Raw genomic sequence first — 26,818 nt, 5'->3', positions numbered from 1 at the left:
GCTGTGTGTGAGAAAATGTAAATGCCTTCCCTAGATACTTGTTTTTGCCCCAAATACCACAACAGAGTTCTGAAAATTAGGTTCAAAAGCGCAAGGAGAATATTTCACTAAGTCAAATTCTTCCTGCTTCAAGACTTAGACAAGCACTGTATTTCTAGGAGATATTTATTTAAGTGTTATAATAGAGATTTACATACAAATATATATGTGTATATACACACAGAGTTTTATGGGTTAAATAATAATTAGAATTTTTTTTTGGTTTGGAAATTTGTTTATTTACCAAAGCATGCGAGGAAAGGAAAGCAAATACAGCAATGGTATTTTATAACCATCGGACGCACTAGGCTATCTCATATGTTACTGTGAGGATTAAGTTATATATATCTGTCTCTTTAAGTAGAAAATTTCTTTACATCATCTTGCAATTTTTAGAACTAAATTTTTATTTCAAGATTGCACTTTATAAGACAGATTGTCAATGCAATCCTGTCAAATATATGTATAATGACAAATCTAATTTCCTTTCTCCAGGTTGTTATGAAATTACTTGTCCAGAAGTGAGAAAGTACCAACTTCTTAGAAAGCATTTTATTCAGTTAAATTAGTTTTTGAACTTTATTGCCTCCACTTTAGGCTAAATCTGCTAAGTTAACATTGGTATGTCTATACAGACACTTCAGTGATGATGGTTTGGATAAGATATGTTGACTTTCAATTCTAAAGTTACTCAGCTTAGAATCCCTCATCTGTCTGGTATCCATGGATACCATAGGCTGGCCACAACATCTTCCATCATCTGAGTAAACTCACTTGAATGGAGATAACTATATTAATTACCAATACAACAAAGTTTAACCAAAGTAAACAAAGAGAAAGGTAATTCTACATATTTTTAAATCAAGCTGGTAATTCATGTAATGTTAAGAATTTCTAAAATATGTCATTTAGTACTAAATATATAAAACACTGATTTTAAGTAATGATTAGAAAATTGTTTTCAGTATTAGCACAAGGAGGTAAAAATGATTGAAGCTATATGGCTATGTCATGAGCTCTAATGACTCAAAGGATAGATATGATATTTACCTTTTCAAATTGGAATAAAATCTGATTGTAATATACTCATCACCTAGCACTTTTGTGTAAATCAAAGTTTCTAACATAGAATAAATTTCAGTTGTCCACATATTTATGTATTCCCATTGTTATAAAATTAATTTTTCTTATTGTAATTATCTTGGTATTCTTACCTTTGCAATAGTTAAAGATAGAAATGGAAGCAATTCATTATTAGCCCTTGAGCATCTGCTCAAAATGTATTTTAGGTACTTAAAGAAATGGCAATAAAGAACTTTTAGTCTTAGAATAAAGTGATTACTAATTACTTTCCCCAATAATCTGATTCCAAACACTAAATCTATTGATAAGTATATCGTTGTTGAAAATTCTATGATTTACTGGAAAATATGAGTTGCTAAATAGTTTTACGTAAAATTATTCTGGCATACTTTTAGACTTTATTAATTATGTCAGTTTTTATCCAAACCAAGATGCTGTAGCTCCTGGGAAGTGTGTAAAATAGCCTGACACATGTAGCTGCAGAGCTCATGGTTGTAGACAACAGTAGGTATTCAGTGATAGCAACAGCATGTATCTTAGCAAATATTCTACAGTTTCCCTTTCATTCCCAGTTTTGTGTGAAACACATCTCATCATGTCCTATTTTCACCTGAATCCATGGGTTTGTCACTAACGGGATGATGAAAAAAGTGTATATAAAAACTCACAGTACTATAAAATTTGAGGCTTGTTGAGTTTTAATTTTTCTCAATGACACAGCATTATTTCCAGCATGAATAGTGCCTGCTGTGCAGGGATCCAACAATGAAGGTTTCAAGGGCAATGAGATTATTGATTACTCTGCTAAATGACCTAAGAATAACCCTTATTTCTTAAATTGTGTTTAGAGAGGTGTTACCAGTCATTTCCGTATGTTAGTTTTCCATTGCCAAATCAATTTGAAAAATGAAGATAACTCTGTCCAAGTCTTGGACATTAACAGAGCCTATTAAAGTCTCTCAATAGCCAATAATATGTAATTTTATTTAACCTATAACTTCTCTAACATTTGATCTCAGATACCCCTTTTTATCAAATAGCTATTATCCTTTTATAAAACACGGGAATTCTAGTCTAGAAGAGTATGTTTTTTTTACAATTGTCACATACTTAAGACTATTAATTATTGCTAAAAATGTAAAAATAGAAGTATACCCCAATACTTAGTGGCATAAAATAATCACCATATGTGGGTGAGCTGAGTGGGCTGATCTTGGCCGATTAGAAAAGTCAGCTGTGCTCCATGTGTCTTTAATCCTCCTTAGACTAACGGGTTATAAGAGGCAAATTCTTTTCACATTGATGAAAGAGGCACGAGGGAGCAAACAGTAACACGTAAGGTATATTAAAGCCTAGGATTGGAACTGACACGCTTTCAAAATTGCTTCATTCTATTTCTAATACAAGTCACATGGCCAAGTGCAAAGAAATATAATCTGCTTCAGGGAGGAACAATAAAGTTACATGAAAATTGCATGAAGTAAGAAAGGGTGAAACATTAGGACCAATAAGTAACCTATCACAACTCTTCTCCCTCATTTCAGACTATCAGCTGTCAATTCATATCAGCATCACTGTCATGGTTTTCAATGTACTTATTATAAGATTTAGGCGGGGGAAATAAATTGCTAAAATATATGTAAAGTAAGGATAGACAGGTTCTCAGCAGAGGCTGTGTAGGTGTTTCCTTATGAATAAAATCCACTATGTGTAGGAAATAAGCTTGGTGGCATATATTTTCGGCAGCCCAGGCTATCTATTTGTTTACCTACTGGTTCTGCACCCTGGAAAAGAGATGGTATGTGAGGTTTAGGTCCATGTAAGTGAAATGATTTTATTATCAATGTTTACATTTTTCTTATTGATCATTTTTGCATACTTAATTTATTATGATTATTACCACTCAAATGAGGATAGGTCAAGGAAGAAATCAATGCATGGCAAATTTTAAGAACCATCATAGTAAACAGAAACCAACCAACTCTGGAAACCACAAGGATATGGTATAGATCATTATTTTTGTTAATTATTCACCTTCTCCTTCCATGTAGGTGGAGTTAAAATTGGCCTTTTTATTTAGCCAACATGACTTATTTTGGCCAATGGATCATAAGTGAACACAATGTCTGAAACATCCAAAACAGAAATGTTTAGAGGCATTACAAACTTCCACCTATCTTCTTCTTCCCCTCGGTCCTCTACATGAAATGAGAAAATTCCAAATTGCACCTCGCCCTTCAGTCTAGAGCCTGGAATGAAACCACATGCGAAGCCAACTTGATCCCAGCCTACAGTGTGAAATAAGTTGAGCAACAAGCATGTAACAGGAGAGGGATAAATATCTGTTGTTACAGGCTGAGATTTTGGAGTTGCTTATTACACGTCATAACCTACAGAAAAGATCAATACAGGAGTGTGTAGGAATTCTTCATTAGACTGCAACTGAGTGCTGAGTACAGAAAAACAACCCAAACAGAGAAACCTGAGAAGACTAAAAGAAGCACACAGCCCCTTCTTAATCACGTTTGGTGCCCCGCTTAGGTTTTTCTATTCTCAACATTTTGTTCTAAACTGAAATATGAGCTAAATGGATTTGTGGGAAGTATCTTTTGCAAAAAACTTTTGTCCCATTATACCAAGAGAATCTAAATATATCTGTAAAATTCCAGTGTTTTGGCTCTATGCTCCACGTTTTAGGCCTCTTTCTCACAATTAGAAGCAGCCCAAAATAATTGTCAGACTTGATTTTTGATATACTGCTTACACAATTCATTATCTTTATGAACTGTATCTTTTTTTTTTTTTTTTTTTTTGCAGTACGCGGGCCTCTCACTGCTGTGGCCTCTCCCATTGTGGAGCACAGGCTCCGGACACGCAGGCCCAGCAGCCATGGCTCACGGGCCCAGCCGCTCCGCGGCATGTGCAATCCTCCCGGACCGGGGCACGAACCCATGTCCCCTGCATCGGCAGGTGGACTCTCAACCACTGTGCCACCAGGGAAGCCTTATGAACTGTATCTTAATAACAAATAAACCCATTCCACGTGTGTAAGCTTTTCCGTCTGAATGAACTAAACTCCCTGGCCTCAGTACTCCCTAATCTTAAGAAAGAAACGAAAAATAAAATGGTAAACAACCTTCCATTTACCATGTACATATACTGCACTATCTAAAGGAAAAACTCCAGTGTACTTAGTTTTCAATTTTGGGCTCACTGTGGCCTCAACTACTTTTCTAACATCATGAACTTTTATGAGAATTACTAAGAGAAAGTTAAAGTATATCATTTGTTAATTTAAGCATTTTAATAAAGCACTACATACATAGCTTAATATACTTTGCATTGTACATTTTCATTACTAGTAAGTAGATTAAGCTTAAAGGGTCCTATAGGTCAGTAGCTTTTTTTTAAATTAATTTTTATTGGAGTAGAGTTGATTTACAATGTTGTGTTAGTTTCTGCAGTACAGCAAAGTGAATCAGTTATATATATATATATATATGTATATATATATATATCTCCACTCTTTTTTAGATTCTATTCCCATATAGGTCACTACGGAGTATTGAGTAGCGTTCACTGTGCTATATAGGTTCTTATTAGTTATCTATTTTATATATAGTAGTGTGTATATGTCAATCCTAATCCCCCAGTTTATCCCCCCTGCTTTCCCCCTTGGTAACCGTAAGTTACTTCTGTTTTGTATTAAGTTCATTTGTACCCTTTTTTTTTTAGATTCCACATATAAGCGATATCATATGATATTTGCCTTTCTCTGTCTTACTTCACAGTAGTTTCTAAACTTTGGGGATTAGCCACCCTTTTATAAATAATACATCCTCTACTTCCCGGTCATGGGCTTGAAGCATGGCAGAAGTGATGGAGGCACAGTCTTCTTAAATTACCGCTCAGTCGAAACTTTGCTGGTACTTCCTGAGTAGGGTAAATATTGCCCCCACCCCTTAATAGAAAAACCCAGCTGTTTAAGTTACCATATGCCCTTGTGAAAACGCATACCGTTTTACCTTACAAGTGGAAGACATCACTTTAATTGAAAACCACACAGATACATCACCCATTTATCTAAAATTTACCCTTACAGTGCACAGAAAATTACTAGGTTACCAATTACTGCAGCTTTTGATGTTGGGTACCAAATCCCACACCCCAATTCACTATATCCGTATATGAATATATTTCATTAGATGCATACTTTATTTTGAACTGAACTATAGAGATTATATTGCTGCTCACATAGCTTGAAAAGTATTGTCTGAATCATTATTATAATGCATTATATATAGTGATAATTTTAGACATATGTCTTGTTTTTAAATAAGGCATTAAAAAATATTTAAACTATAAGAGGGCAAACATTTATTAATATTCTCTAAGCATAGGCCCTAAAAATAAAGTACCGTAATGTATTCTTTAGAAACAAAAGTTTTAGAGTCAGAATCAAAAAGAATATGTTATCTGCAAACTGAAAGAATACATCTTTAAGCATCACTTTCCACATAGACAGCAGTGCATTTTAATTTTATGAAGTCAAAGTAATTTATGTTAATAAGTAAATCATCTGTGTCCAAAGTTACTCTGTGCAATCCTGAATAGAAAATTCCCAATAAAACACATATTGCTCATAATATTCATCTCAATGTCAATGAAAGCCTATAAGAATAGCATGTATGCCCATTTTAATTTCACACAGTAAGAGACATGTGGTCTCACATAAAGTCCTTCACCAGAAAACGGGGATAAAGCCGTAAAATGTCCCTTGAAACTAAAGGAAGTTTTCTCAATATAAAAGGAATGAGAGATGCATCACCTATTACATCACCTACACACAATGAGAGATACATCACCTACATACATCATAAAAGGAATGAGAGACATCCACAAATGTAGATTTGTTTATAAATGACTTGTGGAAAGACTCATGTTAAGTAATGTCAGACATAAAATATTTTAAAAAGTAGAATGGCTGTAGTGTTAGAGAAACAGAAAAATCTAAGTTATAATCTTTTGAAACTGACTAGCTTTGAGACCTTGGATTATTTAATATCTGAGTGCCTATTTCTTTAACTAAAAAGTAAGGGAAAATTAATGACTTCTCTGAGAACCTTTGTAAATATTAACATATGTCTTATCACAACATGGCATACACCAAAATCATGTCATAGACATAATATGTGAGAAAATCAAATCTGATCCAGTATATGGTGGGGGGGATGGGCAGCAGAGGTACAGGAAATCACGTCTTTGCCTTGAATTTAGACTCCTATTAACAGAACACTTGACTCATTTCCCTGTGGTCTTGCAAGTTTGCCTGATACTCTGGTTCATATAAACCTGTGGCTTTGCCTTGGAACTTCTCCTTAAACAGGGATTTGAATACCATGACTGAGTTTGATGTCCTGATATCAGTTACTACTAGCAGATTCCTAAATTCCCCACCATCATGCTTTACCTGTCCGAAAGGATGCTCCCCTTCTACTCTTTTATAAAGATCTATCTGGTTCCCTCTTCCTAACACGTTTTACTCTCCATTCTGGAAATGGTTCTACTGTCCATCTAGACTTCTAGAAATTATTTATTGCAGGATGTGCCTTAGCATCTTTACCTCAAAAACTAGTTGGGATGTCTAATCTCAGAGCCACACCTGGGTGCACTTATATTCAAAGATATTATGATTCAGGTTTGTTGGTCTATTCAGCCATGATTTTGGAAATGATATTTCTTTGTAACTATTATGCACTGGTTGAGCACCTCAAGCTTGTTTACCCATGTCATTATCTAAGGATGCAAAGCTTTAAGTATGAAAAGTGACAGGATTATCCTAATTTTACTTCCAAAACCCTACTGTAATATGTTAGCCTATTCTGGCAAGCCTCTCCCTGGGAAAGTTGGTGCAAGTAGGTAAGACAATAACTCACCATCTCTTGGTCTACCAAGGTACAAACCAACAGCAAACAAATCTTCATTTTAATACCATCTCTGCTACTAACTCGGTTTCCTCATCTATACATAACGATGGTGAGAATCAAATGGTATTGCTCAAGTAAAAATGGGTAGCACAGAGACTAGTCAGTATAGATAGGACACTTTAAAAGAAAGACAGGATCTGGCCCATTCCTTAAAGTACTTAAAATCCTCCTGTGTTAAGATAATGTAGAATATGAATCAACTGGATAATAATGTAATTAGTAAATAATTAAGGGCTAGATGATGAGCTACAGAATTCATCAAGTACTAGACACTCAGGCAATTTCTCTTTTGAGATAAGTGTGCGTACTAAAGATTTAAATATAATGACAAAAATAGAGGAGGAAAATGCAGATGATAAATATGATCTTACCATGAGTAAGATATGGTAATAAAATCCCAAGAAATTCAAAATTTTCATTCACATTCCTTATAGCAACATGACTTACTTAAAGTTTATAACACTTACTCTAAGAGGATAACAACTGTTACACACTAAGACAGCTTAGAATATAGATAATTAAAAGATAAATGAAAATAATGCATCTCTTAATAGCTTAAAATCAAGAAAAATATATCAATTAGGTTAGAGGCCTAAGGAATAATGCTCACGAATTAATTAAAATTCTATTTACCAGTCCTGGATCCTAAGTTTTTGGCAAAATAAAATTTATAGAAACACTTCACATATTCATATACATATTCAACTGCTGGAAACTAAGTAGGAACTGTACTATCATAGTCCTCCAACTCTTTTGCCATCTATAAATTTTAACCTTATTACAAAAAAGATATATGGTACTATTCCAAAAAGGAAAAGAAAACCAAAACGTGTGTACAACTGAAGTAACACACTAAAAGATGCGTTTTCAAGTTGCCAAACTTTTCTTAACGTACATTAGGGACAACCCCTTTTAATCCTGAAAGGCCAAAAACGAACATACTTGTACCCTGAGTTTTTTAAATAGACTTGCTGCAAAGAGTTTAAAGTTCATGCTGGTTTGCTTATTTAGCTATAAATTTTCACAGCGGGTTTTTACCTACTTCTAATTGATAGATCACAACAAATTTGTTTAATAACCCATGCCATTATCCATGGGCACAAATCTGCAAATATTAAAAGTGACTTGGTTTTCCCGATTTTATTTAACAATTTAATGTAATCTGCTTTAATCTTTTGTGGCAGCCAACAGTAAATCCTTCAAGGAGACATTTCTTCTATTGATTATAAACTCAACATAAAGTCATTACACTAAATCTTCTTCATTCACATCTACAGGCTTCTTTTCAAGAGGAGAACATATTATTAAAATATTCTTTGATGCATTCTTTCTAAATATATCTTTGTTCCAGGATGACTGTTATGAACATCCACTGGACAGACATTACATAAACCTTTTGATTAAAACCAAATATATGTACATTTAAATGCACACACATACATCTATATTCATGTATATAACATGTGCCTTCTTACATATACACATATCTAAATATGGCAATACGGACTTCCAGTATTTCCTATTTTTTTCCTTATAATAAAATTCACACAAAAGAAGTATTCTAACAGGTCATGAATCTTTATCATAACTTCTAATTATAGGGAAAAATATTTCTGACTGGAATGAAACAGGTGTGGGGTCTCTCTATGGTAATTCAGTGACATAGAACTGTAGCTTGTACCCATTTAGAGAGGAATAACAAATTCAAAACCCTGAAAGTCACATGGAAATGTATTGTTTGAGTATTATAAAGTTGGCAGTATTAAACCCTTTCTGACTATATGAAAATTTTTAATAAGGGTATAATATCTGATAAGGGGTTAATATTCAAAATACATAAAGAACTCATACATCAATAGTGAAAAAACAAACAAACCGATTAAAAATGTGTAGAGGATCGGAATAGTCATTTTTCCAAAGAAGACATACAGATACCCAACAGGTACACAAAAAGGTGTTCAACATCATAATCAGGGAAGTGCAAATCAAAACCACAGTGAGGTATCACTTCACATCTGTTAGAATGGCTATTATCAAAAAGACAAAAACTATCAAGTGTTGGTGAGGATGTGGAGTAGAGGGAACCCTTGTGCACTGTTGGTAAAAATTTAAATTGGTGCAGCCATGATGGAAAACAGTATGGAGGTTCCTCAAAAAATTAAAACCACAACTACCACATGATCCAGCAATCCCACTTCTGGGTATTTATCAAAAAAAAATTAAAACACTAACCTGAAAACATATCTGCACCCCCATGTTTATAACAGCATTATTTAACAATAGCTAAGACATGGAAACAACCTAAGTGCCCATTGATGAGTGAATGGATAAATAAACTATGTTATATACATAAAATGAAATATTACTCAGCCATAAAAAGGAGGAAATCTTGTCATTTGCAACAACATGGATGGAACTTGAGGACATTATGCTAAGTGAAGTAAGTCAGACAGAGAAAGACAAATACTGTATGATCTCCCTTATATGTGGAACCTATAAACAAACAAACCCCAGAAAACTCAGATAGGGAATACAGGTTGGTGGTTGCCAGAGGCAGGGGGTGGGTGAAATGGATAAGGGTGGTCAAAAGGTACAAACTCCCAGTTATAGAGTAAGTAAGCCATGGGATCTAATGTACAGCATGGTGACCATAATTAATAATACTGTACTGTACTGGATATTTGAAAGTTGCTAAGAGAGTAGATACTAGATGTTCTCATCACAAGAAAAAAAATGTAAGTGTGGTGATGGATATTAACTAGACTTATTGTGGTGATTTCACAATATATACAAATATCAAATCATTATGTTATATACCTGAAAATATGATATATGTCAATTTTAACTCAAAATTAAATAAAAATAATACTCGCCTAGAGGGCCAATTAAGTCCTAGTCAATAACTTTCCCAAATTTTTCTAGTAGTGTATGGTCTAGGGTAGAGATTCCTATTTTCAAAAGGGCAATAAGCACTCAGAGTAGGTCTCTGGAGAGCAACAGAGACAGGAGGGAGTGGGGGTATGGTTTAGTGATGGAGGCCACAGACAAGGAAACTGTAATTTGAATTAAAGTTCTGTCTCAGAGTTGTCCAGCTAAACACTGTAGAAAAAATTAAACATATCCTACCCAGAAAAATGTTTGTCTCTGGCTACTTCATCCCCAGGTTCTAAATACCAAGGCCTTTGCTGACAATGATTTTTATGGTACTCTCTCTACTTTATATCCTTAAGCAAGCCCTCTAGTTTTCTTGCCTCAACTAGAACACACTTATCATGTTTATGTACCTCTAAGTTAGAAAACGATCATTCTGTACCTCTTCAACTTTTAGAGAAGCATACACAACCTCTCTGAATGCAAAATAAATATACACCCTGTGCCCTACATCCTGTTTTGTTGACATTGCCAAGTCTGGGAAAATGTAATCTCATCACTACTGTGGTAGGCAGAATAATAAGATGACCCCAAATGAGGAATCGCGCTCTTGTATAATCTCTACTTCTTCAGGGCAGGAAGAACCTATGACTTGCTTCTAACCAATAGAATATGGCAAGGGTGATGGGGTAGTCATTCCTCTGATTAAATTAAACTGCGTAACACTTTCTTTGAGCAGAGGGAAGCGAGAGAGAGTATCGTAATGGCTTTGGAAAAGAAAGCTGTGATTTTGTGAGATGGCCATTTAGCAAGGAACTGCAGGGGCCTCTAATAGCTGAGAGTGACCTCCAGCCACCAACCTGTAAGAAAGGGGACCTCGGTCCTACAACTACAAGGAACCAAATTCTTCCAACAGCCATGGACTTCCTAAGATGATGCTGAGTTCCAGATTTGAACTTGTGCCATCTGATCCCTTAATTACACATCTGTGAAACCCTGAGCAGAGGGTTCAGCTAAACTACACTCAGATTGTTGACCCATAAAAACTATGAGATAATAAATTAAGGTTGTTTTAAGCTTCTGAATTTGTGGTAATTCCTTACCCAGTAATAGAATGCTAATGTAACTGCAAAGTTAGCTGTTTTTCCATGCAGTGAGAGACTCCACCACTCACCTCTCTTCTACTCTATCCTCATCCCTATCTGAGCTAGGTTTCTTCCCTCAGAAATCCCTTCCCAAAAATGTCACTGTTATCTTCATTCTCCTATAACCTCTCCGATAGTTTCAACCTATAGCATGATACTCTTTGAAACATAACTTAAACATGCCTCACTCATTCCTGAAGACAGTTCTAATTTTCATCTACTGACTTCCTCAGTATACAGAGACATAACTGAAGGGTATCCTTCTGGTGATTCCCCTCTGCTACATTTAGATCCCACTCATGCCACACTTCATCTTCCTTTGAGAGTTACGTCAACATGCCGTTCTACTTTACCCATTCTAGTCCCCCTTCCTTCAACTTTCGTAAGTCACTGGTACCTGAATTCCAGTCATCCTTATAATCTCAGAACTTAGCAGAACTCAGCAGAATTTTAGATTTCAATGTTCACAAATAATTTTAAAAACTCAAGTAGCCTTTAAATTACTGATAATCTTCAAATCCACTTTCCTTTACCTAACCTACTTTTCAGTCAACCTTGTGATTAGTTAGAACACGTGTACCTCAAAACTTTCATCCTGTAACTCTATACACTACTTATCTTTAAATCACGTTCTCCTTTCAGCTCACTGACTATCTAACTTGAATGAATATTAAAATTACCTGGGAAACTCTTTAAAAATCTTGATGTCTCCATCACATCAAAATAATTAAATCATACTCTCTCATCATGGGCCACACAGGCATAGAAATGTATTTTATATATTTCAAAATCCAATTAAGGCCATTTTCATGCTGAAACTATTCAATGTTCTCCCAGCTAGAGAATAAAAATCTAACCACATGACTTCAAATATAGCCAAATCAAAATATCTGCAGATTCCATTTATTTTTCGCTTCTGTGCTTTTTCTGCATAGGCAATTCTACTTTCTCACTATATTCTCCCCTCCCTTATTTATTTTGTAGTACCCTGCTCATACAAGACTCACCTCTTCTAGGAAGTCCTCTCTGATTTGTCCTAGGAGAACGAAGGGCTTTCTTCCCTGTGAGGACACTGATCCTTACCCATGGTATTGTCCCAGAACTTTTCACACTTCTGTAGTAATTGGTTTGTATAACTCTGCCTATGTAAATACACTCATTTCTAAATAGACTCTTGGTTTCCATCATTTTGGGGTCTCTAATAAAATATAAACTACCATTATTTTGCAAAATATAAATGTAGTCTAAATATTTTAATATTTTATTTCACTTACACCGTATAAAAACTCATATAAGAGGTACAATAAATTCAAATTTATAGATAAGTATGGTGGGTTTTTTTTGTTTATTTCCTAAAAGAAAAAAAATCTCCTTCTCCTCTCTATGGGAGAATTATATTCCCTTGCCTCTTTGGTATCAGGCTTGGCCATGTGACTTGTTCTGGCCAATGGAATATTAATACAAACTTGAAATGTCTTGCAGGGTTTGGCTGTGTACCTTGTAATTCTCTCATTTGCTTTGGGAAGAGCACTGCCCGAATAGCTCCTGTTTTCAGAAAGAGGTGCCCTAGAGAACAGAGATGAGCACTCACTGTCTGGAGTCAAACCCAACCAAGTTCAGCTGAGACCTAGCCTATACACAAACCAATGAATGAGAAAGCAATGTGTGTTGCTGTCAACCGCTGAGATTATTGGTTATGATTCTACAGCATTATTGTTGCAATGGCTGACTAATACATGAAGAAAACTAAAGATTGCAGAGGATTGTTTAAGATCACACAGCAGAAAAATGTCCGAGCTGGAATATAAAGCTGGGATATCTTACCTCTACAGCTCCACTATTAATCCCTAACCTGTTGGAAAATATCATTAGTATAGATTCTGAGTAACTCATATAAATTTTAAAAAGCATGAACGAGTAAAACTGTCATCTGCAAAGCAAGTAACATTTACTTTACAATTAACACCATCAACTGAATATTCGAAGACAAAACATACCAAAAACAGAGTAATGCCACTTCAACAATTTTTATACAAATTCTGTGTTTACGCAAGATATTTTCCTTAATATTTGTCTCACTATGCTTCATGTTAAATAGCGCTTGCATTCTGCAAGCACAGACAGACAAATTAAGCATTAGGTAGACCATGGGAATGCTCTGATCAGGGGGATGCAAGTCATGTATGGATCTACCTACTTCCTGTAATTCACAGACTGATGATAGTGTCGATCACGTCACTTAGATTTCTTGAATTCTTCACACATTACTTTAATCACTACCTGCAGATCTATCATGCCACATTTGTTTCTTTACTCTTATAAGATTCTTTCTAAAAGGAAAAAGTGTTTCAGTTGCATCTTTTCCTCCCAATAACTATCTTTTTCTCTGAATCTAAAGGGTAGGTAGGTATAATTTTTAAAATACAAGGTAATTAAAGATTAACAACATTTTTAGCACAGTGCATTAATTTAATGTAATATTTTAATTTTTTTGAGATTTTAATTTTAAGAAGCCTCAGCTACTATAGACACAAAATACGATGGATTAGTATAATTATTTACTGATCAACAAATGCAGCAGGAAATATATAAGACAATAATTGAAAGATCAAGGAAACCACAGGAAAATAGGGAATTAGTTTTTCAGCTTAGTGAGAAGCTCCTAAATTTTGCTGGAATACAATGGTTGGAGGCACCCCAAGTACAAAGGGAGACTATACACTTGATGAGTAAACTTAAGAGTTGTGTGTACTGTCACACAAGTAATTGCCAGACTGAAGATAATTCTGTCCTTTGGGTCAGGATATAAGTCTTAAGAAAGTCAAGAAAGTTATTTCACTCAGTCCTAGAGAAAAACTGATGTTCGTTGACTAAATAATACTTGCCTAACCCAATGCTGGATGCACCTATAGGGCACAACTGCATTTATCACCTATGACATAGTATATATTTATTTATTTCCTCTCTCTTTGAATGTAAGCCATGTGAGAGTGCGAACTTTTACTTTGGTTCAATGTTATATATACTGTGCCCAGAAAAATGAAAAAAAGTATCGTATCATAAATGTACAGAATACATGATCATCAAAACATAGCGCTGGAAAGAAGGAAATTGAGGCACAAAGGTATTGGCCCAAAAACAGAATTAGGATTATATTCAGGACATAAATTTAGATTTCTTAAGTCTCAGTCAATTCTAGTCTTCCTTACACTATACCAAAAAGATATGAAATGGGAAAACTAGTACAGACAAAATGATTTTTAAAATGATGTCAAGGGCTTTATTGCACCACATAGAGAACAGAAATAAATATATTGTTCATGATATTGAGCATCAGGCACAAGAGGATTTTTTGAAAGGATGAGGAAAAGGTGAATACCTAAGATATGTATAATGCCAAAAAACATTTAACTTAAAATGTCATTTTCAGCGTAAATGTATAAAATGAAAAAGTGCTTCATTCTGATAATGTCAATATTGGAAACAACGTACAAATGGGCATGGTATTATATGCTTCAGAAATATCAAATATTCTGTATCAACACATGACAAATAAATAGCAACATTATGAATAGCTACTAATAATTTTAAGGCATAGAACTATAAAAATCCACCAAAAAGGAAACTCTTAAATATTTTTCTATGTTGTGACAGCTTGTAAAAAAAAAAACAACACTGAATTACTTTATTAATATTTATGAAATGTGCTACGCACTAGCCCTCCTTATTCCAAAAAAATATCTTGTAAAGGAGGATGAATGAATAAAGGGATGATTAGAGGCAAGAGTGATGAAGTCAGAGCTTTTCCCATGATGGTATGAAAACTGTCAAGAGGCATCTAACCCAGACATGGCGGAAATGGGCGTTTGGCAAGGTTTCTTGGAAGGTATGAAAGATGAACTGAGTCTTAAAGGGTAAGTAAGCATTATCTGAGGGGGCAAAAAACAAACAGGTGAAGGGCAACCTGGAGAGTTAGAACAGGCGGTCATGGATAACTCAGGGGAGCATGAAATAAGATGGGTATATTCAAGGGACTTCAAGCAGCATGATATAGAAAGCATATGATTTGAAATGGATAATGCTGAAACATGAGACTGAAGCAGTCATGTCCAGATCATATACAATGCTAAGTAGTTTGGACATTATCCACATGTCACTGGGGAGCTAAAAAACACCTTCGACAGCAAGGTGATGAAACTAAGCAGGACCATGTCCCCCCGTTTCTTGTTTGTAGGAAAAAGGCTTCAGCCTCCTAGACCTTCCCTCGGTTCCCAAAGGCAGATTCAGTTACTAATTAGGGAAGTGAGGGAATGCAGAAACAAAGGAAAAGTGGTCAAAAAACAACGCTGCAGTGATAAAGCAGAGTCCTAGCTCCTTCTCAAGGGATATGCATAACAATCTGATGCATCTCTCTGAATTCTTCCATAGGAACTAAGGCCCCCACCCAGGTGGAGGATGGTAACTTCACTGGACCCCAGACGGGTTGGATTCAGAAGCCTGAAGATTGATATTCCTGGAACACCATCCTGCTACCTTAAACCACCAGCCAATCAGAAGCAAGTCACATACCCTGCAGCCCTCACCCCAAGTCTGCCTTGAATAACTCTTCCCTGAAAACCCATTGGGGAGTTCAGGTCTTCTGAACACAAGCTGCCTGTTTCCCCTGCTTGGCCCTTGCAATAAACATTTCTCTGCTCCAAACTCCAATGTTTCTGTTTGTTTGGCCTCACTGTGTGTTGGCCAAATGAACTTGGGATCAACAGCAGTGACAGGACCATGTATCTGTTTTAGAAGTGAAAACCTAGTGGAAGTATGATATAAAGAGAGCAAGAATGGAAAGAGTGCTTGATGAAGACCTATAATAAGATAAGATTAAAATAGAAAAGAAAAAAAGGAGGGTAGTAGGACAGATCCAAGAAATACTAGAGAAAATAAGCTGAAACTCTTCAGTAAATTCCTTAGAGTTGAAATAGAGTAGGAAATAAACAAGATTCCTTGTTGTCTTGAATGGTCATCGAAGTGAGTAATATTGCTGTTTGATGAAAATATGAGAAGACAGGTTTGCAGAAGGGGCTGAGTTGATGAGAGTACTATTTATAAAGTATAGCATTTTTGAGGTCTGAGATCATTCAGTTAGAAATATTCAGTGGGACATCCCAGTTCTGGAGCTTGTGAGGCAAAAGATAAAGCAGAATGGATTCATAGAATTCAAGACCATCAATGTAAAGTTGGTAACTGACACAGAACTGAATGATAAAGCCTATGTAGAGTGACAAAGGTGATTAGAATAGAGCCTTAAGAATAACCAATATTTAAAGATGAGACAAAGGAATCATAGTTAAGACATAAGTCAAAGTGAGAACCGCCAAGAAGATGGAAGAAAACCAAGGAAGAGTGATTTTTCATAGGAGTCAAGAGATGAAACATTTTCAAAGAGAGTTGTGTAGGAAACACATGGTGATTTTGCCACCCAGCATGCATTCAGCTCTAGTCTTTGGATAAAAGCACACAATTTCATCTGGGAAACTACTACCTTTTACTCTCAGGCCAAATTTTTGGACGGTCTTGCCATTTATCAACATAGCTCTAGTTTCTGGGTATGTGCCTGATTTGCTTATGTCTATTTGACACACCTAATCCTCCTTTCAGTTCTTGATTCATGAATGATCATGTGACACAGTTAAATCCAATGATAATGAGTCTTTATCTGAGAATTCTCCAACACAGGGTACTGCTGTGATTTTGTAACCATAAGTAGAGACCATACTGTTTCTGAAAACCACCAAACTGAGACAAAAAGGAGGGAAGCAGGGCAAAGATACCCTATAACCTGCCCTGACACTGCTGCTTATATTATAGGAATCAATGAATTCCACTTTTGTGTAAGTAGGTGTCTGAGCTGTTCTTTGTTTTGTTTCCTGTTTTGTTACTTTAAAAAGACGTGTTCTATAGTATGTAAGGGGCTGTATAAGAGTGTCAATTACTAACAAAAATAAAAGATGAAGAGAGACATATTTAGCAACAAAGAAATTTGTAAACTTGGACAGATATTTTTCATTGATGCTTGTGAATAAAAGCAAAAGCCAACATACACTGCTCTTCTAAGAAAGTTAGGAAATAGGACAATTGGAGAAGTTTTATGAGGAAGTAGGAAGTAATAGCATTCAAAGTTTATATCTAAAAATATAGAGTCTCAATCTTAGAACTATAGCCTCCTAGTAAGAAAGGTCTCATTAGGCATTAAGTTTACTTGTAGTACTCAACTATAAAACATGTGGCAAGTATTAGTGTAAATGATCATTCCTATCTTGTATTCACAAAATTTTATTTTCTACCACCAGAAATACTCTTTTTTAAACACTCCTAATACCTCAGAATTTTCCTATTATTTTCAGTTATTTACATGTCTCATTTTTAGTTTTTATTTCAAATAATGAACTTTTAGCAAAACAGGATAATGAAATGTGTATACTAATAGATACATTACAATATAAATCATAGATCCTTTCTTGACACTGTCAACAATGATGAATAGCCTTACATTCTATAAGATGTTCTTAATTATTAAGAGGTTATGATTAGATGAACAAAAAAATAGAGAAATTTAAGCATAAAATCATGAATAATAAATGTTAGCATCTATTTTACAGAACGTCTACAAAATGTGCCTATTTTTTTCTATGGTAATAAAAGAAGTTCATTAATTCAATTGAAAATACTGTAGTCCTTTATAAGGGTGAAGACTGTAGCAATCTTGTTTCTGATCACCCTAAGTTCTTACCTTAATAGTTTAAGTACCTCACATATCCTTGTACTTATTTTGGATAACTGGAATCTAGTATCCAAACTGAAAGTCTTTGGAAGAAGGCACACAAGGGTATAAGACAAGCATCCTATCAAATTAATGTATTTTACAACACTTTATAATGAGCCTCATGGAAGTGTTACTCGGTCTCAAAACATATTAGTGTTATGCAATCAAAGCAATACGGTACTAGCATAAAGACAGACGTATAGACCAATGGAAAACAATAGAGACCCCAGAAATAAATCTGCACATATATGGTCAACATGTCTTTGATAAGGGTTCTTGAACACACAAAAAAGATAAATCTCTTCAACAAAAAGCCCTGGGAACACTGGATATCCACAAGTAGAATAATGAAATTCAATCGGTATCTTACACCAGACACAGAAATCAACTCAAAATGGGTTAAAGACTTAAATTTTATACCTGAGACTCTAAAACCTAGAAGGAAACATGAGGGAAAAGCTTTATAACACTGGTCTTGGTAATGGTTTCATGGATATGACACTGAAAGCACAGGCAAAAAAGGCAAAAATATACAACAGACTACATCAAACTAAACACTTCTGCATAATAAAGGAAACAAACGAAATGAAAAGTCAACATATGGAAGAAGATATTTGCAAACCATATATCTTAAAAAGAGTATCTCCAAAATATGTAAGGAACTCCTACAATTCAACATTGAAAAAACAAAACAAAAACTAACAATCTGATTTAAAAATGGTTTAAGGAATTAGGCATTTATCTAAAGAAGTTATACAAATGGCCAACAGGTATATGAATAAATGCTCAGTGTCACTAATTCTCAGAGAGATACAAATCAAAACCACAATGAGATATCACCCTATACATGTCATATTAGAACCCATATATAATTTAAATTTATACTGAATAATTCTACTTGTGCCTCCCCATTTGATGCAAGTCCACGGAAAGTTCTCTGTCTTCCAGATAACTAGTCTTCCAGAAGCTTTCATCTGGCTCTTCAACTCATCCACCTAGTGAGTTCTTATTCTGACTACCATGTATTCCCATATTTCTTATTTCATATTTCATATTTCTTATTCTGACTACCATGTATTCCCAATATTTCTAATTGGTTCATTTCTTTTAATAATTGTTTTTCTGTTGTTTGTTTTTTCTGTTTCATGTTATCACCATCTTCTTTCATCTTGTTGAACAAATTCATCACACTTATTTTACATTATTTTTCTATTTGCTCCACTAAATATGTTTGTCTAGTATAATAGTCTTCTTTGTTTTCTTTTATAATGCTTGGACACCTGGCATGTCTTGTTTTCCTAAATGGGCTGATATTCCTCCTATTGTATCCAAAACTTGGTTTATAATTTACATCCAGTAATAAGGACTAAAGCTATTATGAAGTTTATGTCTCTATTGATGAGTTTATGGAATAGGTCTGAAAATATATCACAAGATGAAATAACTCTGGAGGTATAATCTGGGCTCAGTTTGCACCCATCACTTCTCACTATTGGTGTTTTTCAGAGACTTTGCCCATGACCTCTCTGCAGGGCCATGTCTGCACTGGGGTGGATGAAAAGTGGGACGTCCGGGGACCTGGCTAGCATGTTTTATCCTATTATCCTTTCCTGTTACAACCAGATTCAAGAGCCACTTTGAATCTATGAGCAGTACTAGCCCTTTTCTATTATTTCTCTGCCAAGTAGGCTGTCAACAGAAAAGGGGAAGTTTATAATTAACTATATAAAGCATTCCATTTCAATCTAAGACATTTAGAAAATACTCAATTTTTATAAAAGAAGTGAGTAGACTTGAAAGGAATTTTTACCAACTAAAGCAGTTCTGAAATTCACTCTAATTTGCTGCCCATACACTAAAGGAAAAAAAAGCCTTAGATAAAATATTTACCTTTACATAAATAAATGAACAACCCCAAATTAAGGATACAGCCTAAAACTCAGTCCTACAACTATCACAGCTGGGAAAGTCATTAAGAGGCAGCTGGTGGCTGAAACCCTGCCAACCTGAGTCTATCATTCTCATTTTTTGTGGTATTAGTTGGAAAACTTAGTTCCCAATAAATACAATCTCTAAAGCTCAACCAATTCTTCCAACTTCTTGACCTTTAACAAATTGGCAACCTACTGTCTTTAAGTCACTTGATGATTTTGATGATCTTTGGCAAGGGAATATTTAGGCCTCAGACTATGACTTCAAAACCTTACAGCCAATACAACTTAACGACTAACTTACAGTCAGGCTACTAATTAACTTAGACAAACATTTACTTAGAAATTATTTAGTATATTATATGCTTTTTCCCTTTTCCAGATATACTTTTACTATTATACAATTAATACACAACTGAAGAGCACAGGACTGTTGATAAACTCAGTCTTTATAGCAAGTTATTAAAATTATGTCCAAAGCAGTACTCTTTGAACCCTGAAGCTAGTAATTAAATTATATAAGTATAAAGAAATGCCACAACTTAAGCAGTTGGTATCCATCAAAAAATACATTAAAAACATGGAACATGTGGACTTATTCTGAGACGCTACCCTAATAAAAATGTTCATTTAAATTGTCTAATAAGGTCAATATGATTAAATCTACAGATGTAATTAATAATTTATTGTTATAGAAATACTTTTTCATCTCTAAAAAATGAACTTGCATTATATTTAAAGGAGAATGGGAAAAAGGTGAAAATCACAAGTATATACCCCCAACAACATGTTTTCTTCTATATACATCATTTTTTAGGATGAAATGTACATCATTAATTCATAAACAAAACATGCAAATAAGTTCAGCTTTTTTTAACAGCTTTATTGAGGTATAACTGACATACAAAAAACCTGGACATGATTAAAGTATACAATTTGGTGAGTTTGGAGATATGCATACATATGTGAAACCATCACCAAAATCAAGATGATAAAGATATTCATCACCTTGAAAGGTTTCCTGCTGCCCCACTGTTTTGTTTTTGTGGTAAAACATTTAAACATGACATCTACTTCCAACCAATTTAGAGATGTACAATACTGACTTGTTAGCTATAGGCACTGTGTTGTACAGGAGATCTCTAGAACTTGTTCATTTTGTATACCTGCAACTTTATAATTGTTGAACGGCCAATACCCCAATTCCCCCTTATCCCCACCCTCTGGCAACCATCATTTTACTCTTTGGTTCTTTGAGTTTCACTATTTTAGATTCTTCCTAAGTGGAATCATTCAGTATTTATCCATCTACAACTGGTTTATTTCACTTAGCATAATGTCCACCAGGTTCATCCATATTGTCACAAATGGCAGTATCTCCTTTTTTTAATGGCTGAATAATATTCCATTGTATGTATTTACCACATTAAAAAAAATCTATTCATCTGTCAATAGACACTTAGGTTGTTTCCATGGCTATTGTGAATAATAATGCTACAACTGACATGGGAGTGCAGATATCCCTTTCAGATCCTGATTTCAGTTCTTTTGGCTATATACCCATAAGTGGGATTGCTGGATTATGTAATGCCATTTTAATTTTTTTTGAGGAAGTTCCATACTGTTGTACATAGTGGCTGCACCACTTTACATTCCCACCAACTGTGTAGAAGCATTCCAATTTCTACACATTCTCATCCACACTTATTATCTTTATTTTATTTCTTTTAGGATAACAGCCAACCTAACAGGTGTTAGGTGATACCTCATTATAGTTTTTATTCACATTTCCCAGATGATGAATGATGCTGAACATCTTTTCATATACCTATTGTATGTATATTTGTATGTCCAACATTGAATTCAATGCTATCTCCACCAAAATCCCAATGGCATTTTTAGAGAAACAGAAACACAATCCTAAAATTCATACAGAACCACAAAATACCATAAATAGCCAAAATCAATCTTGAGAAAGAACAACAAAGGCATCTCACTTCCTGACTTCAAAGTATATTAAAAAGCTACATAATCCAAACAGTATAATACTGGCATAAGGACAGACATATAGATCAGTGGAACAGAATACAGAGTCCAGAAATAAACCCATACATATACAGTCAACTGATCTTCAAGAGTGAAGAACACACAATGGGAAAGGACAGTCTCTTCAACTAATGGCCTGGGGAAAACTGGATATCCACATGCATATAAAATAAAATTGGATACACAAAAATCAACTCAAAATGGACGAAACAGTGAAATGTAAGACCTGAAACTGTAAAACTCCTAGAAGAAAACACAGGAGAAAAAACTACTTAACAATCTTTACAATCATTTCTTGGACATAACAATAAAAACAAAGGCAACAAAAACAAAAATTGAAAAGTGGGACTACCTCAAACTAACAAGCTCCTGCACAGCAAAAGAAACAGAATGAAAAGGCAATCTAAAGAGTAGGAGAAAATATTCGCAAACCATATATCTGATAAAGCATTAATATTCGAAATATATAAAGAACTCCTATAACTCAATTGCAAAGTAAACAAAAAGTTAAAAATGAAAAGGACTTTGACATTGTTTCAAAGCATTTTTTTTTTAAAAATTGGTACCAATGTTGGTTACAAAAGAGGCATCAACTCCTCCCAAATATATACATCAATTTGTTGTTCCTTAGAGAGAGGAAAAAAAAACATTGAAAACTGTATTTAAAAAAAAAAAGATTGTGTAAAACATTTTTTTCAATTTACCAAGCTATTTACCCTTTACAAAATATTCACTGTAGCATTATAACACAATACAGTGGTTATGTTTTGTCAACTTCTCTTCAAATTCTACGTTTTGTTAAAGCAAATTTTATATCTATGACACTATTATATTTAGATCCTACTGGTTGTTACAGGATTGACTTTCTGTTATCCTAATTGACTATTTCTGTTATCCTGATTGCTCTCATATTAATGAAATTCCCTTGAAAACTATTCATTTTTGATTCATAAACTTATGGACAAAAGGCTTGACACGAAAGGTACATTTGTCTCACAGCAAAAGCCTCTGTTTTGTGTAGTATCACTCACAGATTTTAAGGATTCATTAAGAAACGTAAGCCTCGTTTCTGAAACTACCTTTTAGCACTTTCACTTATAGTGTTCTGTACAAACAAAGGAAGCATTAGAATCCTAAGTTATGACAAACTGGCCCATGGGTTTGATACAATTTGTCCTGCTTCTCCTAATCCTCTCTACCATTTACCCCCTCACCATGAATTGTCATCTAAGTAGGATAGATTATTCCACCAAGCTTCTCCAATTGAGTAATCCATGGAGAATATTATTTTTTAAAGACCTACTCAGAAAGGGAAAAAAACGCAGAATGCTGGTTTTGTAAGTTCTATAGTCATTTAATCCAGTTTATAACATGTATTTATTACCATGGACTCTGATGCCAGCCACATTGTAATTTTTTTTTGTGAGGTGGCCTATTAAAAGACTAAAGAAAATGAGAAGAATGTATTCACAAACTAAAATGTCAACTAGGAATATTTAATAGGAAATGATATAATCACCATAGTTTTACCTGTGTAAAATATCCAGTACCAACACAAATGATGACAGTATATTGCAATAATTAGGTGTGCAGGCTCTGGACACAGACTGTCTGGGTTGATAGTCAAGGGCCACCACTTACAAATGATATGCCCTTGGGAATGTTAATTGCCACTATGTGGCTCGATTTCTTTAAGAAAAGGACATATACTATCTTGAGTATTAAATGATCTAGAACTTAAAAAGAGCATTTAGCCTCATTGTAGACTAGTAGTAATCTAATTATGATTAATTTATTTATGAGTCAAGGTATGACATTTTGTTTAAACGTAATCATGAAGAGCACATATATTGTATTAATGCATAATATATGTACAATGTATTATGCATAATATATTAATAGGTCCTTTAGAAGGTCACATGGTTAAGACAAACATTTGTAGAATATTACCATTGTGATTTCACAAGGAAGAATGAAAAGCAAGCACAACTCATCAAAATACTCAGAAGGGGCTAGTGTTTACCACCAATTCTGCTTTCCCTATAAAATGATTTCAGGAACAAAATGAAAACTGAAAACTAATCCATTCATATAAGATGTCAAATAAAGTTGCTACCTCATCTGACTTACTAAAATGCAGTTTTTATTCCATAAATTTTAACCTAACAAATATTAAGCCTTCAATCTTAACAAGGTTAAATAGTATAACAGCTGGTCCACTAGAGCAGGCAGCAAGAGACATGGGGTTTGAGACCTTGTTCCACAACTGACTGACTGCACAAACCTGAGAAAATCATTTCAGGTCCCAGTGCTTACTCCTAAACTCTAGGAACAGTTTTAGGATATATGAGCATAATTCTCCAATAGATGAGAGATCATGGTCTTATAAACCTGTGGATGATCAGATAAGCATTAAAGAATTATGACATTAATCAAATTCGATTAAAAATTACAAACCAGATTTTAATTTTAGTATTTAGGGAAACCAATATGAATTTCATTAAAATGCTAACAGCTGGAAATAATATGAAACTAAGGATTACAATGTTACTATTGAATAATATTTGAGAAAACATACTCACATAACATACTTTTACATGGTTTCAAAGTATGTCACAAAAGAGTGTGGAGCACAAACTTAGTAAGATTTTAGAGGTGTCTTAATAGATTTTGAAAATTTTCTTCGATGATATTTTCAGAAGCCAAAAAACTTAGGGTCCAATTTTTAAATGTTTAAATTAGAAACAATGTACTTTTCAAAAATTTCAAAAGAATCTGCTTCAGTTAGAGGGAAAAAGAAATCAACTATTCAGTCTGTCAGGTTTTTTTCTGAAATATAAATGCCATCAGTTTTTGTGTGTCTCTTTAAAAGTTATTTACCGGGCTTCCCTGGTGGCGCAGTGGTTGAGAGTCCGCCTGCCGATGCAGGGGACACGGGTTCGTGCCCCAGTCCGGGAAGATCCCACATGCCACGGAGTGGCTGGGCCCGTGAGCCATGGCCGCTGAGCCTGCGCATCCGGAGCCTGTGCTCCGCAATGGGAGAGGCCACAGCAGTGAGAGGCCCGCGTACCGCAAAAAAAAAAAAAAAAAAAAAAAAAAAAGTTATTTACCATCTTAAGACTGAAGTTGAATCTGAGTAAAAAAGACTAATTTAAAATAAAAAAGTTTCAAGAATATGCTTTGTGAATAATAAAATATGGTAACAAGGACTTCCTAGCAAATTATTGAAATGAATAAAGCAAAGAGAGAAATCCTAAATGGAATGCTTGATAGCCAGATATTTATAAACACACTATTTCTTAAACGTATTGGCCCATGAATGCTTTTTTCTTTTAACGCTGATTTAATATGTGCTTCACGTAGGGAAGGTTTCAGAGTAGCAGGACAAAACCATACATGTACATGAATATTCATGATGAGACTGTTTCCAATTTATTTGGCCATAGATAGAGAACCTCAGCAGAAATTGGGTAGCTATTCAGGTCAGCACTAGATGTACGCCTGGCTTCCTTGAGCCAACCGTCTCTAGTGAAGGAACATTACCCATGGGGGACTTTCATTTGATCTGAGAAGCTTCTGAAGCTTTTAGACTCAGGCCTTATACTGTAGCTCTAGAATTGATATCAACAGTATATGTTCTGCTGATTCAGTGTATACTGGTTCCATAGTATTTCAAATCAACTCAAAAAAGGCCCCATCATCCATCAGGAGAAAATAGAACCAGTGCTGAGATAGTCTCAACTAGGAGTTTTCCACCAGTTTGTAAAGACTGTTTCTCAAGAAATATCTTCATAATTAATATTCCAAAAATTTGTTTTGAGTACGGCTACTCTAAATATTTTGAAGTTTAGCCTTGGATCATGACAACATGGTGGGGGAGGGGGAGTGTGCACATAAAACACAGAATTCATTTCACTGTATTTCATCATGAACTTTTACGGTAAGGAACAGCCATATGCAATATACTACTGTAATTATTACAGGGCTCTTGAACAGTGTTACACAGCACACAGTACACCTTAATCTCGGTACCTACTAAAGTTAGGGACTTTAATGTTCATCTACATATAATAGAAACCTCATTCATCTGAAATGAGAGCATTTGATTTAGTCTTGCCTACTATGCTACAGTTCCAACTTAGAAGCTGAGGGAATTAACAGGGAGAATGTCTACTTTCAAATTAATTCTGATTCAAACAAAAGCTGATAGCATGAAAGCTGTAGGAAGCTTGTAAAACTGTGTTAAAAAGGAATGAAATGCTAGGAGTAGATATATGCTATAAATATTAGGAAAGCACATTCAACAGAAAGTCAGATAAAACACAGATTTGAAAGCATGGATAGGCAGTGTAGTACCAAGAATAAGGACTCCGGGGAAAAAAGAAATCTATCTCCAGAACAAAATGCTGAGTTCATTTCTAGCGGCATACTGAAACAAGATCCCATAGAGAAAAAAGAATAATCTGTAGAAAACAATATAGCTATTCTTAGATTATTTATTAGCTAAAATTTTAAGTGACAGCCAAAAGGAGGCGGAGAAAATGACCTAAAACAAATGTAAATAAGAATAGGGTAAATACACTATGGAAATAAGCACCAAGAAATGTAACCATACAAAGTGATCGGGCAACCCACAGTGACATGACAGCAGAGAAAGTTAGGTATCAAGCAAGGAAATGAATATGAAAGTCCTAGATCAAATGCCCAAAAGAGTTAGATTCTATTTAACAGCAGAGATAATGAGTCAGTCCTTATCTGACTTATCTACTGTCACCTAGGGAGAGCAATCATCAAATTCTAGAGCCCAGAACACACAAAATTAAGTGGAGACAGATAAAAAGTTATCAAAGGAATACTCATCTTCTTTCAAGAAGACCAGAGGTCCAGGTCTTCATTAATCCA

This window comes from Grampus griseus, assembly GCF_964374135.1.
Source record: "Grampus griseus genome assembly, chromosome: X".
Classification (NCBI taxonomy): Eukaryota; Metazoa; Chordata; class Mammalia; order Artiodactyla; family Delphinidae; genus Grampus; species Grampus griseus.
Note: the sequence above shows the minus strand (reverse complement) of the source record.